Below are 18,091 nucleotides of genomic sequence, written 5' to 3' on the forward strand. Positions count from 1 at the left end.
AAAGAGAGACACCTGAGACTGCGTAATTTTAAGAAAAGAGTGTTAATTGGTTCATGATTCTGCAGGTTATACAGGAAGCATAGTGGCAGCTGCTTCTGCAGAGGCCTTGGGAAACTTCTGTTTTTTTTTTTTTTTTTTTTTTTTTTGAGACGGGGTTTCGCTCTTGTTGCGCAGGCTGGAGTGCAATGGCGCTGTCCTGGCTCACACCACACCTGGCTAATTTTGTGTTTTTTTAGTAGAGACCGGTTTCACCCTGTTGATCAGGCTGGTCTCGAACTCCTGACCTCAAGTGATCCACCTGCCTCGGCCTCCCAAAGTGCTGGGATTACAAGCTTGAGCCACTGCGCCTGGCCTAGGAAACTTCTAATCATGGAGGAAGACAAAGAGGGAGCAGGTACGTCGCCTGGCTAGAATGGAGGAAGGAGGCCCCACCAGACCCCACCTCCAATATTGGGGATTACATCTCAATATGAGACAGATATCCAATTTGAGTGGGGACAAATATCCAAACTATATCAAACATTTTTAGAGTTTATGCTGTAGAGCATTTAATTGACATTAAATTATAAACTGTCTCATATTGTTAATTTATTGAAGTAAAATATACATAAAGTGCACAAGCCTTCAGTGTATAAGCTAATGAATTGTTACATGTGTGTAGCCACCATCCAGATCAAGAGGAAGAATATTTTCAGCATCCAGGAAGGCTCTCTCGTGCCTCTTTCCTTCAGTATCCACTCCCAGAGGTTACTTAGAAAAAAATCACTGTTCCAAATTTCTAGAAGGATTGATTAATTCTGCCTGTTCTTGAACTTCATATACATAGATTCGTATCATAAGCACGTACTGGGTTGTTTTAAGTTGTTGTCTGTTGTTAATAAAGCTGCCCTGAACGTTCTGGTGGTATATGTCTGTTCATGGACAAACGCCCTCATTTCTAGGATTGGAATTGCTAGTAGGCATACGTTTAGTTTTTTAGATAATGCCAAAGAATGTTCCATAGTGAATGTGCTAATTAACACTTCTAGCAGCAATGCATGAGAATTCTAGTTGCTGCACATATTACACCAACACTTGGTACAGCATATGTGTTTTAAAATATTTTAACTGTTCAGGTGGATTTGTAGTGGTATCTCATTGTAGTTTTAATTTAAATTTTATATTTCCCTGGTAATCAATGATACTGAGCACATTTTCAAATTTTCTTTTGCTGGAGTGCAGTTATGCAATCATTACCCAGTGCAGCCTCAACTTCCCAGGCTCACATGATCCTCCCACCTCAGCCTCCTGAATAGCTCGGACTACAGGCACACACCACCATGCCTGGCTAATTTTTTTTTTTTTTCTAGAGATGGTGGGGTGGGGGTAATCTCACTATGTTGCCCAGGCTGGTCTGTAACTCCTGTGCTCAAGTAATCCTCCCACCTCCTGAAGTGCTGGTGGCATTACAGCATGAGCCATCATCCCTGGCCTCATATGTTCACTGACTATTTGAATGAGTCTAGTGAAGTTCCTGATCAAGTCTTTCGTCATTAAAAAAAACTATTTGTCTTTTTCTTGTTGATTTACAATAGTGCTTTGCATCTTTAGGATGAGTCCTTTCTCGGGTATGTATTTTGCAAATGTTTCCTGCAATTTGTGGCTTCCATTTTTCATTTTTTTTTTCTTTTTTCTTTTCTTTTCTTTTCTTTTTTTTTTGAGACAGAGTCTCGCTCTGTTGCCAGGCTAGAGTACAGTGGCACAATCTCAGCTCACTGCTACCTCTGCCTCCTGGGTTCAAGCGATTCTCCTGCCTCAGCCTCCTGAGTAGCTGGGACTACAGGTGTGCACCACCACACTCAGCTAATTTTTGTATTTTTAGTAGAGACAGGGTTTCACTATGTTGGCCACGATGGTCTCGATCTCTTGACCTTGTGATCCGCCTGCCTTGGCCTCCCAAAATGCTGGGATTACAGGCGTGAGCCACTGCACCCAGCCTCCATTTTTTATTTTCTTAATGCTGTTTTTGGTGAATAGAAGTTTCTAGTTTTGATGAATTTTATTCATTGACTTTATTGATTTATTTTTAAAATTTTTACATTTATTTATTTATTTATTTATTTAATAGATATGGGGTCTCGCTGTGTTGCCCAGGCCAGAGTGCAGTGGCTGTTCACAGGTGCTATCATTGTGCACTATGACCTCAATTTCCTGGGCCCAAGTGATCCTCCCACCTCAAGCCTCCTGAGTAGCTGGAACTACAGGTGGGTGCCTGGCTAACCTTTTTTTTTCATTTTGGCTACTCCTTCCTGATTTTGAAATCTTTGTGTACCTTACGTTCATTAACATATTCTCTTTCTAGAAGCTGTACTTTCCCTGTCATACTTAGGTGTATGGTCCATTATTAATTCATTTTTGATTTTGGTGTGAGGCAAAGGTCCAGATTTAATTTTTTTCCCCAATTGGTCCAGCACCTTTTATTGAAAAGTTATATCATAAATTTGTAAGTGCATTTATGTTTGTTCACCTCATTTTAACCACTGCGTCCAAAAAGGAGAAAATAGGTGCACTAATGGAAAACCAATTCACCAGATTTACTTGGTTTTTTTTTTGGACAGAGTGTCCCTCTGTCGCCCAGGCTGGAGTGCAAATGGCATGATCTCGGCTTACTGCAACCTCCTGCCTCCTGGGTTCAAGCAATTTCCCTGCCTCAGCCTCCCGAGTAGCTGGGACTACAGGTGTGCACCACCGTGCCTGGCTATTTTTTTGTATTTTTAGTACAGATGGGGTTTCACCGTGTTGGCCAGGGTGTTCTCAAACTCCTGATCTCAAGTGATACGCCCGCCTCAGCCTCCCAAAGTGCTGGGATTACAGGTGTGAGCCACCATGCCTGGCCTACTTGTTCTTTTTAACTAATTATAAAATTTATAACAACTCATATGTTGAAGTGATTTTAACAGCTTTAAAAGATTTCTGTGGCATTATCATTGACCTGTTTTTACTTTGTCTCAGTGATAGCTTTGTAGGGAAGATTAATTTTTCCTGAGCCCAGCAGAGAGAGGTGAGACTGATGGACATAAAAATAATATACTCAAGAAAATGTATTAATCAATAATGTATTTTATTATTAGAATACATCCATAAGAATCCTTTATATTTATGCATATGCTCTTCATGAATCTCTTCTTGTGGATATATTTATTTACTTATACATTTGTTAATTCAACGTATATTTATTGAATAAATTTTTGAATATGGTAATATACATTCATATTTATTATCATTATTATTATTATGAGACAGAGTTTCATTCTGTTGCCCAGGGTGGAGTGCAATGGCACCATCTCAGCTCACTGCAACCTCTGCCTCACAGGTTCAAGGGATAAGTAGTTGGGAATACAGGGGCCTGCCACCACGCCCATCTATTTTTTGTATTTTTAGTAGAGATGGGGGTTTCACTATTTTGGCCAGGCTGGTCTCGAACTCCTGACCTCAGGCAATCCGCCCGCCTTGGCCTTCCAAAGTGCTGGGATTTGGGGCGTGAGCCACCGCACCTGGCCTCATATGTATAATTTTTGGTTGAATTAATATTTATAGTTTTCATCATTATGACTTTGTAATATTTTTCACAGCTGAGCTACATGGTATACCATAATTACCTTCTTTGACAACCTTTTGTTCTTCCTGGGATTAATAATTGCCTCCTGTTCTTTGCTTACTTTTCTAAATATTTATTCCTAATTCAATACCAGCTTTCAGAGACTATTTTCTGGTCAAATGCATGAGGCAATATGTCAGTTCCATTTTCCCCCCTTGGAAACAACCGTCGTTTAGCCCTCTTTCTTCTCTTCCACCATAGACTGATTGCCTTCTAGGCTGGTAGCTCAGCAAGTGCCCTGGAATTTTTTCCTTTACCTTTCTCCTGTGTTAGATCCCTAGTCACTGGATTTCATATTTCCGTTGTCTTAGTTTAGTTCCCTGTTTAGTGGACAATTCTCCAGAAGCTTTCTGAGAAAGGATACATGGGAGATAATGTCCTGAAAATGTCCATTCACATTTGATTGGTAATTTGGCTGGGTTCAGAAATCTAGTTGTGGACACTATTTTCCTTTATTGAAATGATTTAGAACGCATTGCCTCATTGTCTTTCAGCTTTTGGTGTTGGTGTTGCTGTGGAGGAAAAAAGATGTCATTCTAATTCATAATCCTTTCTATGCAATCTTTTTGGTTTGTTTTCTTTCTGGAAACATTTAGGATCTTCACTTTATTCCTCTGACATTTCGCGATGACAAGCTTTCTTGTGGGGGTTTGCCACATGCTGTGCAGGGTAGTTGGTGGGCCTTTTAAATCTGGAGATTTAAGGTCTTTGGTTCTGAAAAATAATCTTATATTACATCTTTTTTTTTTTTTTTTTGAGACGGAGTCTCGCTCTGCCGCCCAGGCTGGAGTGCAGTGGCCGGATCTCAGCTCACTGCAAGCTCCGCCTCCCGGGTTCACGCCATTCTCCTGCCTCAGCCTCCCGAGTAGCTGGGACTACAGGCGCCCGCCACCGCGCCCGGCTAGTTTTTTGTACTTTTTAGTAGAGACGGGGTTTCACCGTGTTAGCCAGGATGGTCTCGATCTCCTGACCTCGTGATCCGCCCATCTCGGCCTCCCAAAGTGCTGGGATTACAGGCTTGAGCCACCGCGCCCGGCCTATATTACATCTTTATCTCCTTTATTCCACTTTCTCCTTCTCTTTTCCCAGAATCCCTGTTAACTTGTTGGCATATCTTCTATTACACACCCTTCTGTTTTCTTATCAATTCTCTGCCATTTTCCATCATTCACCCCAAACTTTCCAGATTTCTACAACCTTATTTAAAAATTTTAGGCCGGGCGCAGTGGCTCACGACTGTAATTCTAGCACTTTGGGAGGCTGAGGCGGGCGTATCAACTGAGGTCGGGAGTTCGAGACCAGCCTGACCAAAATGGAGAAACCCCGTCTTAACTAAAAACATAAAACTAGCCGGGCGTGGTGGCGCATGCCTGTAATCCCAGGTACTCCGGAGGCAGGAGAACCGGTTGAACCTGGGAGGCGGAGGTTGTTGTGAGCCGAGATTGCGCCACTGCACTCCAGTCTGGGCAATAAGAGCCAAACTCCGTCTCAAGAATAAAAAAAAAAAAAAAAAAAAAAAAAAGAAAAATTTAAAACTCTGGCCATTATAATATTATTAATAATATTAAGAGCTCCCCCCTCCTTTTTGTTTCATGAGTGCAGCGTATCTTCTCTTACTTTCCCAAGGATTAATTGTAATTTTTTTAAAAATCCAGGTTCCGGCTGGCGCGGTGGCTCACGCCTGTTATCCCAGCACTTTGGGAGGCCGAGGCGGGTGGATCACGAGGTCAGAAGATCGAGACCATCCTGGCTAACATGGTGAAACCCCGTCTCTACTAAAAATACCAAAAAATTAGCTGGGTGTGGTGGCGGACGCCTGTAGTCCCAGCTACTCCTGAGGCTGAGGCAGGAGAATGGCGTGAACCCTGGAGGCGGAGCTTGCAGTGAGCTGAGATCGCGGCACTGCACTCCAGGCTGGGCAACAGAGCGAGAGTCTGTCTCAAAAACAGAAACAAAAACAAACAAACGAAAATCCAGGTTCCTCCACTGTATTTGTTTCCTCTTAGGTTCTTCCTGCCCCCTTCTGTTGGTATTCATCCTTGTCTTATTGTAGAAATGTTTTCACAACCATCTGATTATCCTTGGTTGTCGTACATATTTTAAGTAAGGCACAAAACACCTGATTCTGGAAGCTCTGTGGACCTGGGCCAAGCCTGTAGACTGGAGAGTCTTTGGGGATTCTATGGAGACCCAGCCATTTCTTTGGGAGACCCTGAAATACCAGTGTTTGTCGTTGGTTTAATTTTTATTTTTTCCTCGTAAACTGACTTGGATATCTCATCTGTCTTTCTTTATGTCTGGAAAACTGTATCTCAGTTTCCCTTGACATACTCCTTCAACCTCCTGGGAGAGGTAGTGGGAGGGGAGATGAGCCTGTTTGACTAGTTCTGGGAATGTGGTGAGGGAAGAGATCTGGGGATTTCGGCTCTGTGCTGACATTTCCTTCATGCTAATCTGGTTTTGCGCCCCTGCACTTCACCCTCTTTCAACTCCTGACCAAGTTAACTCTCGTTACTCACATCGGCAGTCATTCTTCATGTTCAAGACCCCATTCATCCCCCAGTCTCCACTAACTCTCCTGCTTCACTTCCGGTCTGCATTGGCTTGCTCATTTCTTCCCTGCTGAGCTCTTTGGTTTGCTAAGCAGCATCTCCGGAACAGCCCCCATGCTATATGTTGTTTCTTGTGCTGGATGTGAGTTTTTTCTTGTCATGCTATGTGTTCTTTCTCGTTCAGGGGAGAGTCGCGGCTGGGTTGTTAGGATGCTCGCGCCCCGTACCCGGGACGTGCAGGGAAGTGTAGAAGGGGGCGAGGGGCGAGAAACGCTGAATTCTAGCCTGAATTGGGAGGAGAGCCTCGCGAGTTGAGTTACGGTTCCTGATTCCATTTAGATAGAACGTTTTGTTAACTTGTAGGAATTTAGGAATTTCCTTTTCCATTTCTTTCATTAAACCGCGAACGTAGTAATGACTTACACTGGTTGCACATTCATTACAATTGAAGATTATATTGATTTGCGAGCGCAAGTGTCCCAGGTGTCAGGATGGCCGAGTGGTCTAAGGCGCCAGACTCAAGCTTGGCTTCCCCGTGTTGAGGATTCTGGTCTCCAATGGAGGCGTGGGTTCGAATCCCACTTCTGACACATGTATTTTATTCTCCTTCCACTCTGCTTTCTCAGCCATTTCTGTGTTTTCACTCTCTCTACTTTTTCTATCCTAACTAAAATTATATACTTTCAATGAGGTCTATCCCCTTCCTTTTCGGTCTTGTTCGCTGTTTAATAGTGAATCACGTTTTGCTCTGCTTTGGTCAGTTCGTTAAAAGGCGCATTCATGAGCACTCACCCAGAGGCGTCCTGGGAGGAAACCAGACTAGGTGGGAGTAGAAAGACATGTATGCAGACTCCACTATTACATACTGGCCCTGAGCTCATAGGTTATTGGGACTGCAGATTACATGTTTTTCCTCATGGCCAGACACCATCAAAAATCTAAGTGATGAAACTGAAATTGAAAGCAGCAAGGTTCACGCTCAAGTTACCGGAAGCAGGGCAAAAATAGAGAACTATGAAAGGTTCCACCGAGATTTGAACTCGGATCGCTGGATTCAGAGTCCAGAGTGCTAACCATTACACCATGGAACCCTCGTTAGCAAAAGCCGAATACTCGATCCATCTGGGATCTCTCTTTTCTTCTACTTACTAATTGATTTAAAGTAATTTGGCAGCGGCAGTTTTTTGTTTTGGAGTGCCAAACACAGGGATGGGAGAGGGAGGGCTCACATACTGTTTCCACTGCGCCTTTCTCCCAGGTTTCTTTCCATCCTTCGGGGCAGCGCAGTATACTGATCTGGGAATATGGTTATTCCTGGAGATTTTTCTTCCGTTTCCAGCCCACGAAAAGATAAATTGAATTTTAGTCTCACGGTTTGAAAGGCAGAAAAGAGAGAAAAGAAAAATATACTATCTACTTTCTACAGTCTCATTTATTCATCGTACGATACCTACAGATGCCTCTAGAACAACCTCCGAGTATCGTGGCACTGCCCCTCAGTTGTAACCATGGGCTTGAATTTTTAAAATCTGTCTCCTGCATTCCTGCAAAATGCCTTAAGTGCAGGACTGAGTCTCACTCCTCTTTGATAGCCCACGGTCTGCTACTTTGTAGAAGCTCAATCAATGTTTGTTGCATGAATGCATAAATGAAAGAATGAGTGAATGAATGAACGAATGAATGAATACTCAGTGGGACAGCCCAACTTAGACTTTTGGGAGACTTTAGACTTCTTTTTTGCCTTCATTCGCTAGGCTAAATTTTACAAGTTCAAAAGGGAACTCCTCCTCCTCCTCCTATCTTCCTCCTATCTTCTTTCGCCTTTCCAGGTCCCGGCTCCCAGGTGGACATCTTAGCGTCCAGATGGCCCCACAAATAGGTGTCCTTTAGTATGGATGACCAAACGAGGATGTAATAGTGCTGGACGTAGTCATTTATTTTTTCAAATCTTAACTTTATTAAGATAACATGGTTCTTTACCTAGTAACTGTAAGAACAACATAAAACAGACCACATACAGGTATAAATTACTACTTTAGTCAATCTTAATATTAATTATTGGTCAATTATGCTTTTTTTTTTTTTTTTTTTCCTTGAGATGGAGTCTCGCTCTTTCATCCAGGCTGGAGTGCAGTGGCGCAACTTCGGCTCACTGCAAGCTCCACCTCCTGGGTTCACGCCATTCTCCTGGCTCAGCCTCCCGAGTTGCTGGGACTACAGGCGTCCGCCACCACGTCCGGCTAATTTTTTGTATTGTTAGTAGAGACGGGGTTTCACCATGTTAGCCGGGATGGTCTCGATCTCCTGACCTCGTGATCCGCCCGTCTCAGCCTCCCAAAGTGCTGGGATTACAGGCGTGAGCCATCGCGGCCGGCCCAGGTCAATTATGCTTAATGTGCCTCTCTAGTCTCTCAAGACTGAATTGCTAAGAAACCCTGGAATCATTTGCTGGTATTCATCCTTTCATTGTATCTCCAACCAAGCAAGGTGCCTGTTACAAAATATCTGCTCAATTAGTATGTATTGGATACATCTTTTGGAAGGTGAGGAAGGAAGCAGTGAAATTAAAAGACTTCTGGCTAGACGACTGTAAAGTGCTCCTAAGCATCTACCCACCTCCCTGCACACACAAACTCTCCATTCTATTTCCTCGAGTCTCCTAGCCTTAAAAGATGGTCTAAACTGCTCCAGATCCGGGTAAATAACGGATCAAGTCCTTCTTCCCTAAAACAGGTGTCATTCTTTTTATTCTATGAGCCTGCACCTTATTTCTTAAAAAAAAAAAAAAAAAAAAAAAAGAAAAGAAAAGAAAAGAAAGAAAAAGTAAAAAGGAAAAAGAAAATAAAAAATGGTTACTGTTTAAGATAATATCAGAATCTCAAAAGCTAACTCTTCAACTGTGTTCAACTAAGGGCCTTAAACTGCTCTCTGAGGACAGGTGAAGGGGGAAAGGCTGTAGGTGTCTGGTGACTGTTTCGTTTGTTGGTTCGTTTGTTTTTTCAGCCTTAGCACATTTATCCTTGGAGAAGACAATGGAAAATAGGGCAGATGAGCGTGCGTGGCTTATTTATTCTTGAGTCTGGAGTTAAGAAGGTTGTACTTTTTCCGTAGAATTGCCCATGGTTGGTTCACAAATCTTGCAAAGTGAATGAAAACACATGAAGGCCACCGAAGGGAATAACTAGGGTAAGAGATTTCTGAACTCCTAAATCGAGAAACAGTTGGGCACTGTTTGGGGGACTGTACATATGGGTGTTACCGGTGGCCCCTTGGGAAACAGAAGAGGAACCTACCTCACTTAGGAGGCAGTGAGAACTGCCCACACAATACTTGAAAATGGACCTCTGCTGGGTCAGAAAAGAAACCCACTCTGGCAGCGGTGGGATTCGAACCCACGCCCCCGAAGAGACTGGAGCCTTAATCCAGCGCCTTAGACCGCTCGGCCACGCTACCGCCCGCAGACTGTGTTACCGCTTGCACTTTCACCCAAGTGACTGTCGCCCCTTTCCAGTCCTTTCATTCCCATTCCCACATCGCTATAAATCCTTCCCTCGGGCCCCTTCTTCAGCATTCCTCGCTTCTCAGCACAGCCCGAGAACCCCCGATCCCCGACACTTTGCTTCCTTTTAGCTCCCAGGTGGATCCCGGACAGGATGCTGCAGGTGGTGCAGGAAGGCAATCTTGCCCCATTCGTCATCAACACAGTGAAAAGGGGTCGAAGAGACCGAGAGCGCCAGAGGACGCCACGGGCTCCACATCCGCTTGGACTCCGGGAAGTAAGCCTCTAGACTTCAGGAATGAGCAAGTCCAACCGTTTGGTTTGAGCCTATTGCTTCCAAGAAAAGCGTGGAAAAATCCTGAGACCTCCTCCCCTCGCCCTTCGTCCATTTCAGGGGACCGAGTGTCTCCACGGAACTTCACCAGGGAGGCAAAGAGTGCACTCATTATTATTTGTCTTGTCTTCGTTTCAGAGGCTATACATCTGCGAAAGCCCTAATCACAGAGGGAACGACTGCTCGTTCCTGGCCCAGAAATGAGATGAGAAATCCAAGGCCCCGTACAGGAAGGACTTTTGCAAAGTCTGGACTCAACTGCCTTTGCAGCCCTTGAAGTCTCTTTAGGAAGGGCTGTGGGAGAACGAGGTTGGTTTAGGAGTTGGCTCCTGCCTTGTACTACGTAGTTTTGTCATCCAAAGTGTTTTAGAAGTGAATTAAATCATATTTCCACCTTATTTTGAAACACTGTAATTCGGATAACTTAAAACCTTATTAATAGTCTTCATAATCACGTTGGTAGAGCCCTTGCTTACACACGAAAGACAGTTGCCTCCTTAGCGCAGTAGGCAGCGCGTCAGTCTCATAATCTGAAGGTCCTGAGTTCGAACCTCAGAGGGGGCAACGCATCCGTTTTGCCATTTTTCTTCCTCTTGACCCAAAATGAGTAAGACAACGAAGGAAGTTGGCAAATCCTTGTTCTTACTCCGCTTTCTCTGTAGAAAAGAGTACAATATGTCTGGTAAGGAAAAAAGAAAAAATCTAAGGAAATTGCTTTGATGGAACAGAACGGGTAATTGCTGCTTAATAGAACCATGTTCAGTTACAAAACAGTGATTTTCATTAAGAATTAAATCTCCAAAATTCTTCTCATCTCCCCTCCCGCCCTGCATACCCATTGGAGATAGAGCTGGTAGCATTTTCAAATGTTTTTCAGATATGCTTGGCATTTGTCTTTGTTTTAAAAACACCAGAGTCAAGAAACTTACCAGTTTTAGAGTGCTAAGAGAAGAAAGAGTGGGTGGAGGGTTGTACTAGGGGTGTGGAAGGTATAGAATCTAATTATCAATTACTGACTTGGTTATCTTTTACCATTCTTCTGGAATGGCTTACGACCAGGTTGCCACCAATAACATTCCATATGAAAAAAGAAAGGAAACAAAAAGCTAACAAAAAACTACCCCCTCAGTCTCATTGCATTGGACCTTTTCTCTTGCTTCCAGTCCTGTTGACTGGATCGAAGTCATCCAAACTACCAGATGCAGGAAGGGGTAAAAAGGGAAACAAGAAGTGAAGAAGACAGGCTGATATTTACAGCCAAGATGAGCCCCTAACTCAAATAGTAATGAACAAGACTGATAATGTGCTGCTCTTGAGTCCTCCTTTGTTCAAAGCTATGTTCATATTAATCCATTCCCTCTCAGCTTTAAAATCACCCTCATATACTTTGTTTTGTGACATTGGGGCTGGGCACCTGCAAATGACATTTCCCAAACTCCTTTGCCCACTGGCTTCCTCTTGTGTTCTGTCAGTAAGAGGAACCAGAAAGAGACTAGAAAGCAAGAGGAGAGAAGCAAGGGCTACTTTCTAAATTTTGTTCTTCCTGTCAGGTCACTCCAACAATGGCAGTTGAGTCCCATCTCTATTTGTTCTCTTCATGCATTCCGAATGTCTCACTGCCCCTTACATAAATAAGTACTAGTCCAGCTGCAGCGTGCGTCCTCTTTAGCACTCCAGGGTGCCTTTCCTCAGTGGTCTCAACCTCTTCCTTTTCATTCTTCCAGCCCCACAAGGTGGTAGCTACTTCCCAGTAGTTATTACCTCTGAGTTACTATGTTGTGCCTAGTTGAAATACCTAGTCTTATTCTTTTTTCTTTTTTTTTTGAGACAGAGTCTTGCTCCGTTGCCCAGGCTAGAGTGCAGTGGCATGGGCTCGGCTCACTGCAACCTCTGCCTCCCAGGTTCAAGCGATTCTCCTGCCTCAGCGTCCCAAATAGCTGGAATTACAGGCGCCCGCCGTGACCACGTCCAGCTAATTTTTGTATTTTTACCAGAGAAGAGGTTTCACCATATTGGCCAGGCTGGTCTTGAACTCCTGACCTCGAGTGATCTGCCCTCTTCCGCCTTCCAAAGTGCTGAGATTACAGACGTGAGCCACTGCGCCAGGCCTTATTTCTTAACTAGATCTGAACCATACATAGTGGGTGCAGGGATAGCACTCCACACAACGGAAAAAGCTTCTGCTCTCATGGAGTTTACATTTTAGTGGGGAATGATAAAGAATAAACTCAACCAGATATATAAAATGTGAGGTAGTGATACATGCCATGAAGAAAAAGAGCAAGAGAATGGAGAACAAAGGGGAGGAGACTGCTTTATAATAAAGGGTGACCAAGGAGGCCTTCCTGATAAGGAGGCATCTGAACAGAGACTTGAAGGAAGTGAGTGAGTGAGTGAGCTGTGAGGCTATCAGGGAAAAGAGAATTTCAGGCCGAGGGAACAGTAATTACAAAAGGCTTGGCCGGAATGCCATTGTCATGTTCAAGGAACGATGGAGGAGAATAGTGCAGCTGAAGATCAGTAAACAAGGGAGAACTTGATAGGAGATGAGGGGGTTAGATACACATAGACCCTACATGATGCACATAGATCATGTAGGGTCTAAGAGGTCACGATCATGTTCAGAGAGGGAATACACTGCATAGGGCAGAGAAAAGATAACAGTGAATTAAGTTGTGGAGGTCAGCCAGACCTTGAGAATATTCTGATTCAGTGAGTCTGAGATAGAATCTGTGAAACTCCTTTTTTTTTTTTTTTTTTTTTCAGATGGAGTTCGCTCTTGTTGCCCAGGCTGGAGTGCAATGGCACCATCTTGGCTCACTGCAACCTCCACCTCGTGGTTCAAGTGATTTTCCTGCCTCAGCCTCCCGAGTAGCTGGGATTACAGGCATGCGCCACCAAGCCCAGCTAATTTTGTATTTTTAGTAGAGATGGGGTTTCTCCATGTTGGTCAAGCTGGTCTCGATCTCCAGACCTCAGATGATCCGCGCACCTGGGCCTCTCAAAGTGCTGGGATTACAGGTGTGAGCCACCACAACCGGCCTGAATCTGGGTTTTTAACAGTGACTCCAGGAGATTTGAATGCCATCAGTGTGGCAACATTTTGGAAGCCCCCGTCAAGGACTTACTCAGCCTGTATTCATTTATCCCATGTTGACTGTCTCTGGAGAGATCACTTCCTCCCAAAATTCTCCTCGTTATTATTTGGTCATCCAGGCCTTGCTTACTGGTTAAAACTAGCAGCAGTTGCCTCAGGTTTTCACAAGGCTCATCAAGAGCAGAATAAATGCTCTATGCTTCCCAGAGAACTCTCAAAAGCTACAAGGTGCCGTTTCCTATTCCCGTTTATTTCTAATTTTTCTTTTTTTGTAGAGGACTACGTGCTCACAAACAGGGTGTTCCCAATAAGTCCTGCTCTTGCAAACGAAGCAGGGTGTCCCCAATAAGTCCTGCTCTTGCAAACGAAGCAGGGCGTTGGGGGCTTGTTTATGTGTAAACATGTTGAAAATCCAGAAAGTCAGGGAAAGGTCAGAAAAACAACAATGTGTCTTGTGACTTGGCAACATTCCACAAATGACTGTATAAAATAAAGCAGAGCGGGCCATTCGAGGCCGCCGCCATGTTTGTCTTGTCTTGTGTGTTCATTCCTTTGTTTAGGAAACACGCGGACCCCAACATTTTTTTTTTTTTTTGAGACGGAGTCTCGCTCTGTCGCCCTGGCTGGAGTGCAGTGGCCGGATCTCGGCTCACTGCAAGCTCCGCCTCCCGGGTTCACGCCATTCTCCTGCCTCAGCCTCCCGAGTAGCTGGGACTACAGGCGCCCGCCACCTCGCCCGGCTAGTTTTTTGTACTTTTTAGTAGAGACGGGGTTTCACCGTGTTAGCCAGGATGGTCTCGATCTCCTGACCTCGTGATCCGCCCGTCTCGGCCTCCCAAAGTGCTGGGATTACAGGCTTGAGCCACCGCACCCGGTCTCTCTTTTTTTTTTTTTTTTTTTTTTTTTTTTGAGATGAAGTCTTGCTCTGTCACCCAGGCTGGAGTGCAGTGGTGTGATGTCGGCTCACTGCAGCCTCTGCCTCCCAGGTTCAAGTGATTCTCTTGCCTCAGCCTCCTGAAGTAGCTGGGACTACAGTCATGTACCACCACACTTGGCTAATTTTTGTATTTTTAGTAGAGACGGAGGGAGTTTCATCATGTTGGCCAGGCTGGTCTGGAACTCCTGACTGCAAGTGATTCGCCCACCTCTGCCTCCCAAAATGTTGGGATTACAGGTGGGAGCCACTGGCCTTGCCCTGTTTTGCTTTATTATTGCCTTTCCCTGTAAAGAGCTTCTTTCGGTAAATAAGCAGCTGAGACATCTTGACACCTCCTGCCCTCCAGATTCCCAGGGGCAGTCTGGGCCCTAATTTTCTTTCTTCTAGCTGTTCCCCAGTTTCTCTGCACCATTCCTCCCCACTGCCACATAGTCGCTAAGCCATGTCTGGATGGCCTTCTTCTGCACAATGGCCTAATTTATGTTTTTGCATCATCTCTTCCTTCACTCTGACTCATTGTTTACATAAAGCCAGTGTACTCTTAAAAGTAATCTCATCATGTCGTTCCTTCCTGCTTAGAATTCCCAGTGGCTTCACATTGCTGCTAGGGTGCCGTCAGCTCTCTGTACTACTAGCCATAACCTCTGAGCCTGTGAGTCACTGGTCTGTCCCTGCCTTCTTGTCCACCTCAGCCCCCACCCTCATCAACACTCTCTTGAGCTCTCTGCACACAAGCTGCTCAGGACTTCTCTCAGGTGTCTGAAATTGCTCTGCTCTTTGATCTTCTTGGAATGCTGGAGTCACATTTTCGTCCAACTAGGCCTTTAGTTTTCAGTTGAAACATCACTTCCTGGGAGAAGTCTTCTCTAAGCTCCTGGAAGGGGTCATCTCCCTTTATAATCCATGCTCTTGAAGACAGGGGACGGAGTGTGATTTGCAGTGTGCATTATTTTGTCTCACCTTACTTTTCTTCCTCTGTGTTCTCTTTATCTTGATTTAAATCTATTAACATTTTTCACTTTATCTTATAGTATAGTTGTGTAGATAACCTTGAATCTGTTTTGCAATAGTAGCATAAATGCATGCCTGATCAGAAATGTACCACATGACAACCATTGTGCTAAACCTAGCCTTTGAGGAAGGGATTTCTGTTGTGAGATTTAAGGAAGTGAAGTGGTTGAGAGATTAAGAAACTTGTCTAAAGTGGCACAACCAAAGTGGTTAAATACATTGTTCTAAATGATCTATTTTACAATAATAAGATTAATAATTGTGATAACACTTAATTTTCGCGGAAATGTCAGCAGGAGTTTGCTTATATTATCTCAATGAATTTGCAAAGTTAAGTCATGAGATTATGCTTGTTTTTCTCAACATTTTGTAACCTAAACTTTTATTGAGAGCATTTATCACAATGGCTGTTTAAACAGAGTGTAATTTGTCCTTTAATTGCTGCCTTTCCCTTTTAAAGTATGAACCCCCCAAGGGCTGAGGTAGTACCTCTGCACTGCAGTAAACCCAGGGCAACAGCTGAGCGCCTTGCTCGAAATAAGTTCTCAAAACCTATTTTTGTGCGCTCTTTGTGCCAGGTAGTTGTTTTTTTTTTTTTTTCCGGAGTCTCACTATGTCACCAGGTTGAAGTGCAAGTGGCGTGATTTCGGTTCCTTGCAACCTTCGCCTCCCGGGTTGAAGCGATTCCCTTGCCTCAGCCTCCCGAGTAGCTGGGACTACAGGCGTGCGCCACCACGCCCGGCTAATTTTTTGTGTTTTAGTGGAGACGAGGTTTCACCATGTTGGCCAGGATTGTCTCGATCTCCTGACCTTGTGATCGCACGCCCCGGCCTCTCAAAGAGTTGGGATTACAGGCGTGAGCCACGGCGCCCGTGTGACAGGTATTCTTAAGGTCGCAGGCAAGACTGGAGAATAACCTTTGAAGACTAAAGACCAGACAAACCCGGCGATTACTCTGTAGTTATACATTACTTTTACAAGTAACTGTTTGGATTACGTTACACAAGGATGGGAGTTAATTTTTTCCATGAGCTGGGGACAAAAATAACTGTGAGCCATATTCAAAGAGGACAAAAGTATAGATGGGAATAAAGAAAAGGGTCGTGGACAGGGTTTAGATTGGAAGATACCGAGTTTGTGCACCTTCTTACTCACTGGAATACTCATGAAGAAGCACTTCTTCAAGAAGCCCGGATAGCTCAGTCGGTAGAGCATCAGACTTTTAATCTGAGGGTCCAGGGTTCAAGTCCCTGTTCGGGCGTAATTTGTGGTTTTTAGCACCTGATTCTCACTTCACGTTTGAAAAAGCCAAAAAGGAAAGTATCATTTCCTTTTTGGACAGATTACATATACTGCAAAATTTCACAAAACCCGTTAGAGCCCCAAATTTCAACCCACAGATAGGTAAGTAACTCTGATGCAAAATAAAAGTAGTGAGGTGAATACATGGGACCTCTACAGTGAGATAGCCCCAGATTTTCGGAAGAAAACTAGCATTTAAGGATAACCTTAGAATACGAAGTATTTAATATTTTATTATTCCTGTTACTCTGTTTACAGGTGCCAGAGTAATCTTCTGTTGTTACTTGCTTTCCAGTACAGAGTTTATTTTACATAGGAGGGAATATACTGATCAATTATCAAGAAAGTTATAATATGTTCATATTCTGGCTTGACATGTTTCTGGCATTTAGTTATTGTGAGTCAGCCCTGCAAGTCTGAAAAACTAGGTGAATTTAAAAATAGTTTCTGACGGGGCACGGTGGCTTACTACGCCTGTAATCCCAACACTTTGGGAGTCCTAGGCGGGCAGATCACCTGCGGTCAGGAGTTGGAGGCCAGCCGGATCAACATGGTGAAACAGTCTCTACTAAAAATACAAAAATTAGGCGGGCGTGGTGGCGCGCGCCTGTAATCCCAGCTACTGGGGAGGCTGAGGCAGGAGAATCGCTGGAATCCGGGAGGCAGAGGTTGCAGTGAGCCGAGATCACGCCGCTCCACTCCATCCTGGTAGACAGAGCGAGACTCAAAATAAATAATACAAATAAATAAATAAAATAAAAATAGTGTCTGATTCTGCAAAGGAGAGGAACAGACTCTGAATTGTGATGGCTCCAATAAAGATAAAGCAGTTTCTGAAGAGCTGCCTGAACAGCCAGACAACCTAGCTCTTAGGCTTCTCCCAAATCTAACAGCATTTCCTTAACTGTGGTTAGCTGCAGACTTCTGGAACCAGAGGCCTAGGGTCCAGAATACACTGTTAAGATGTTCCCTATAAAACATTTCCTTAAGCCGACCCCAGAATGAACTGTTAAGAGAGCTGTCCTGAAATACAGACCCTTAAAGTCCAGACATTTTGGAGGAGATGCCTAATGAGAGCCCTCTCTTTTTCCAGCACAAACTGGGCCAGAGAGGTATAGCCTGCAAGATGAATTTCAGTATGTGTAATGCTGGGGTAATGATTGCAAATAATCTAAGTTTGAAATGTTGATTTTGTGCAGTAAGATAGTGACAGGAAGCATGGAAAGAAAACCATAACATTTAATATGCAAATTAAGTGATTGATTTGAGAAATACTTGTTTATCAGATACTGTACTAGGCACTGAAAATATAGAAGTGGATAAAACAAATTCAGTCTCTACCGGAATTTACAATCTAGGAGGATGGGTGGGCAACAGACAATGAAGACGTTAAAAAATAAAAGAACAAGGAAACTTTATATAGCAAAAATTATATGAAGAAAATAAAACAGCTTGAGGTGACGTGATGGGAGGTTGGTGAGAGAAGGGATAGCGTGTTAGTTTCCTAGGGCTGCCATAACAAATTGAGTATCAGGTTTTCATCTGTCTATTCATTTTTTCAATAGATTAAGTTGCACCGGTAGGAGGATACTGTCCCAAGAGGGAATTGAGATCAGAGGAACTTGGACAAAACAGTATGCCTTCTGGAAAGAGATGGTACTACAAAAACTAAAAGAGATTTACTGGAACTTGATAATCCGTCGGGACTTAGAGAGTTGAGAC

At 43.9% G+C, this 18,091-nt stretch overlaps 5 non-coding genes across 5 annotated transcripts; 3 read left to right on the forward strand and 2 right to left on the reverse strand.

The window, feature by feature from the left end:
- Positions 1–6,674: 6,674 nt before the first annotated feature.
- On the forward strand, positions 6,675–6,779 carry TRNAL-CAA (transfer RNA leucine (anticodon CAA)). The gene is made up of 2 exons: positions 6,675–6,712; positions 6,735–6,779. It is a non-coding gene; the product is annotated as a tRNA-Leu (tRNA).
- Positions 6,780–7,208: 429 nt separating this feature from the next.
- Positions 7,209–7,280, reverse strand: TRNAQ-CUG (transfer RNA glutamine (anticodon CUG)). Its single transcript has one exon. It is a non-coding gene; the product is annotated as a tRNA-Gln (tRNA).
- A 2,280-nt stretch (positions 7,281–9,560) lies between these two features.
- TRNAL-AAG (transfer RNA leucine (anticodon AAG)) lies at positions 9,561–9,642 on the reverse strand. The gene has a single exon. It is a non-coding gene; the product is annotated as a tRNA-Leu (tRNA).
- An 871-nt stretch (positions 9,643–10,513) lies between these two features.
- TRNAM-CAU (transfer RNA methionine (anticodon CAU)) lies at positions 10,514–10,586 on the forward strand. Its single transcript has one exon. It is a non-coding gene; the product is annotated as a tRNA-Met (tRNA).
- A 5,669-nt stretch (positions 10,587–16,255) lies between these two features.
- On the forward strand, positions 16,256–16,328 carry TRNAK-UUU (transfer RNA lysine (anticodon UUU)). Its single transcript has one exon. It is a non-coding gene; the product is annotated as a tRNA-Lys (tRNA).
- The last annotated feature ends 1,763 nt before the right edge of the window (positions 16,329–18,091 follow it).

The sequence above is a fragment of the Macaca thibetana genome, chromosome 4 (assembly GCF_024542745.1).
Source record: "Macaca thibetana thibetana isolate TM-01 chromosome 4, ASM2454274v1, whole genome shotgun sequence".
NCBI lineage: Eukaryota > Metazoa > Chordata > Mammalia > Primates > Cercopithecidae > Macaca > Macaca thibetana.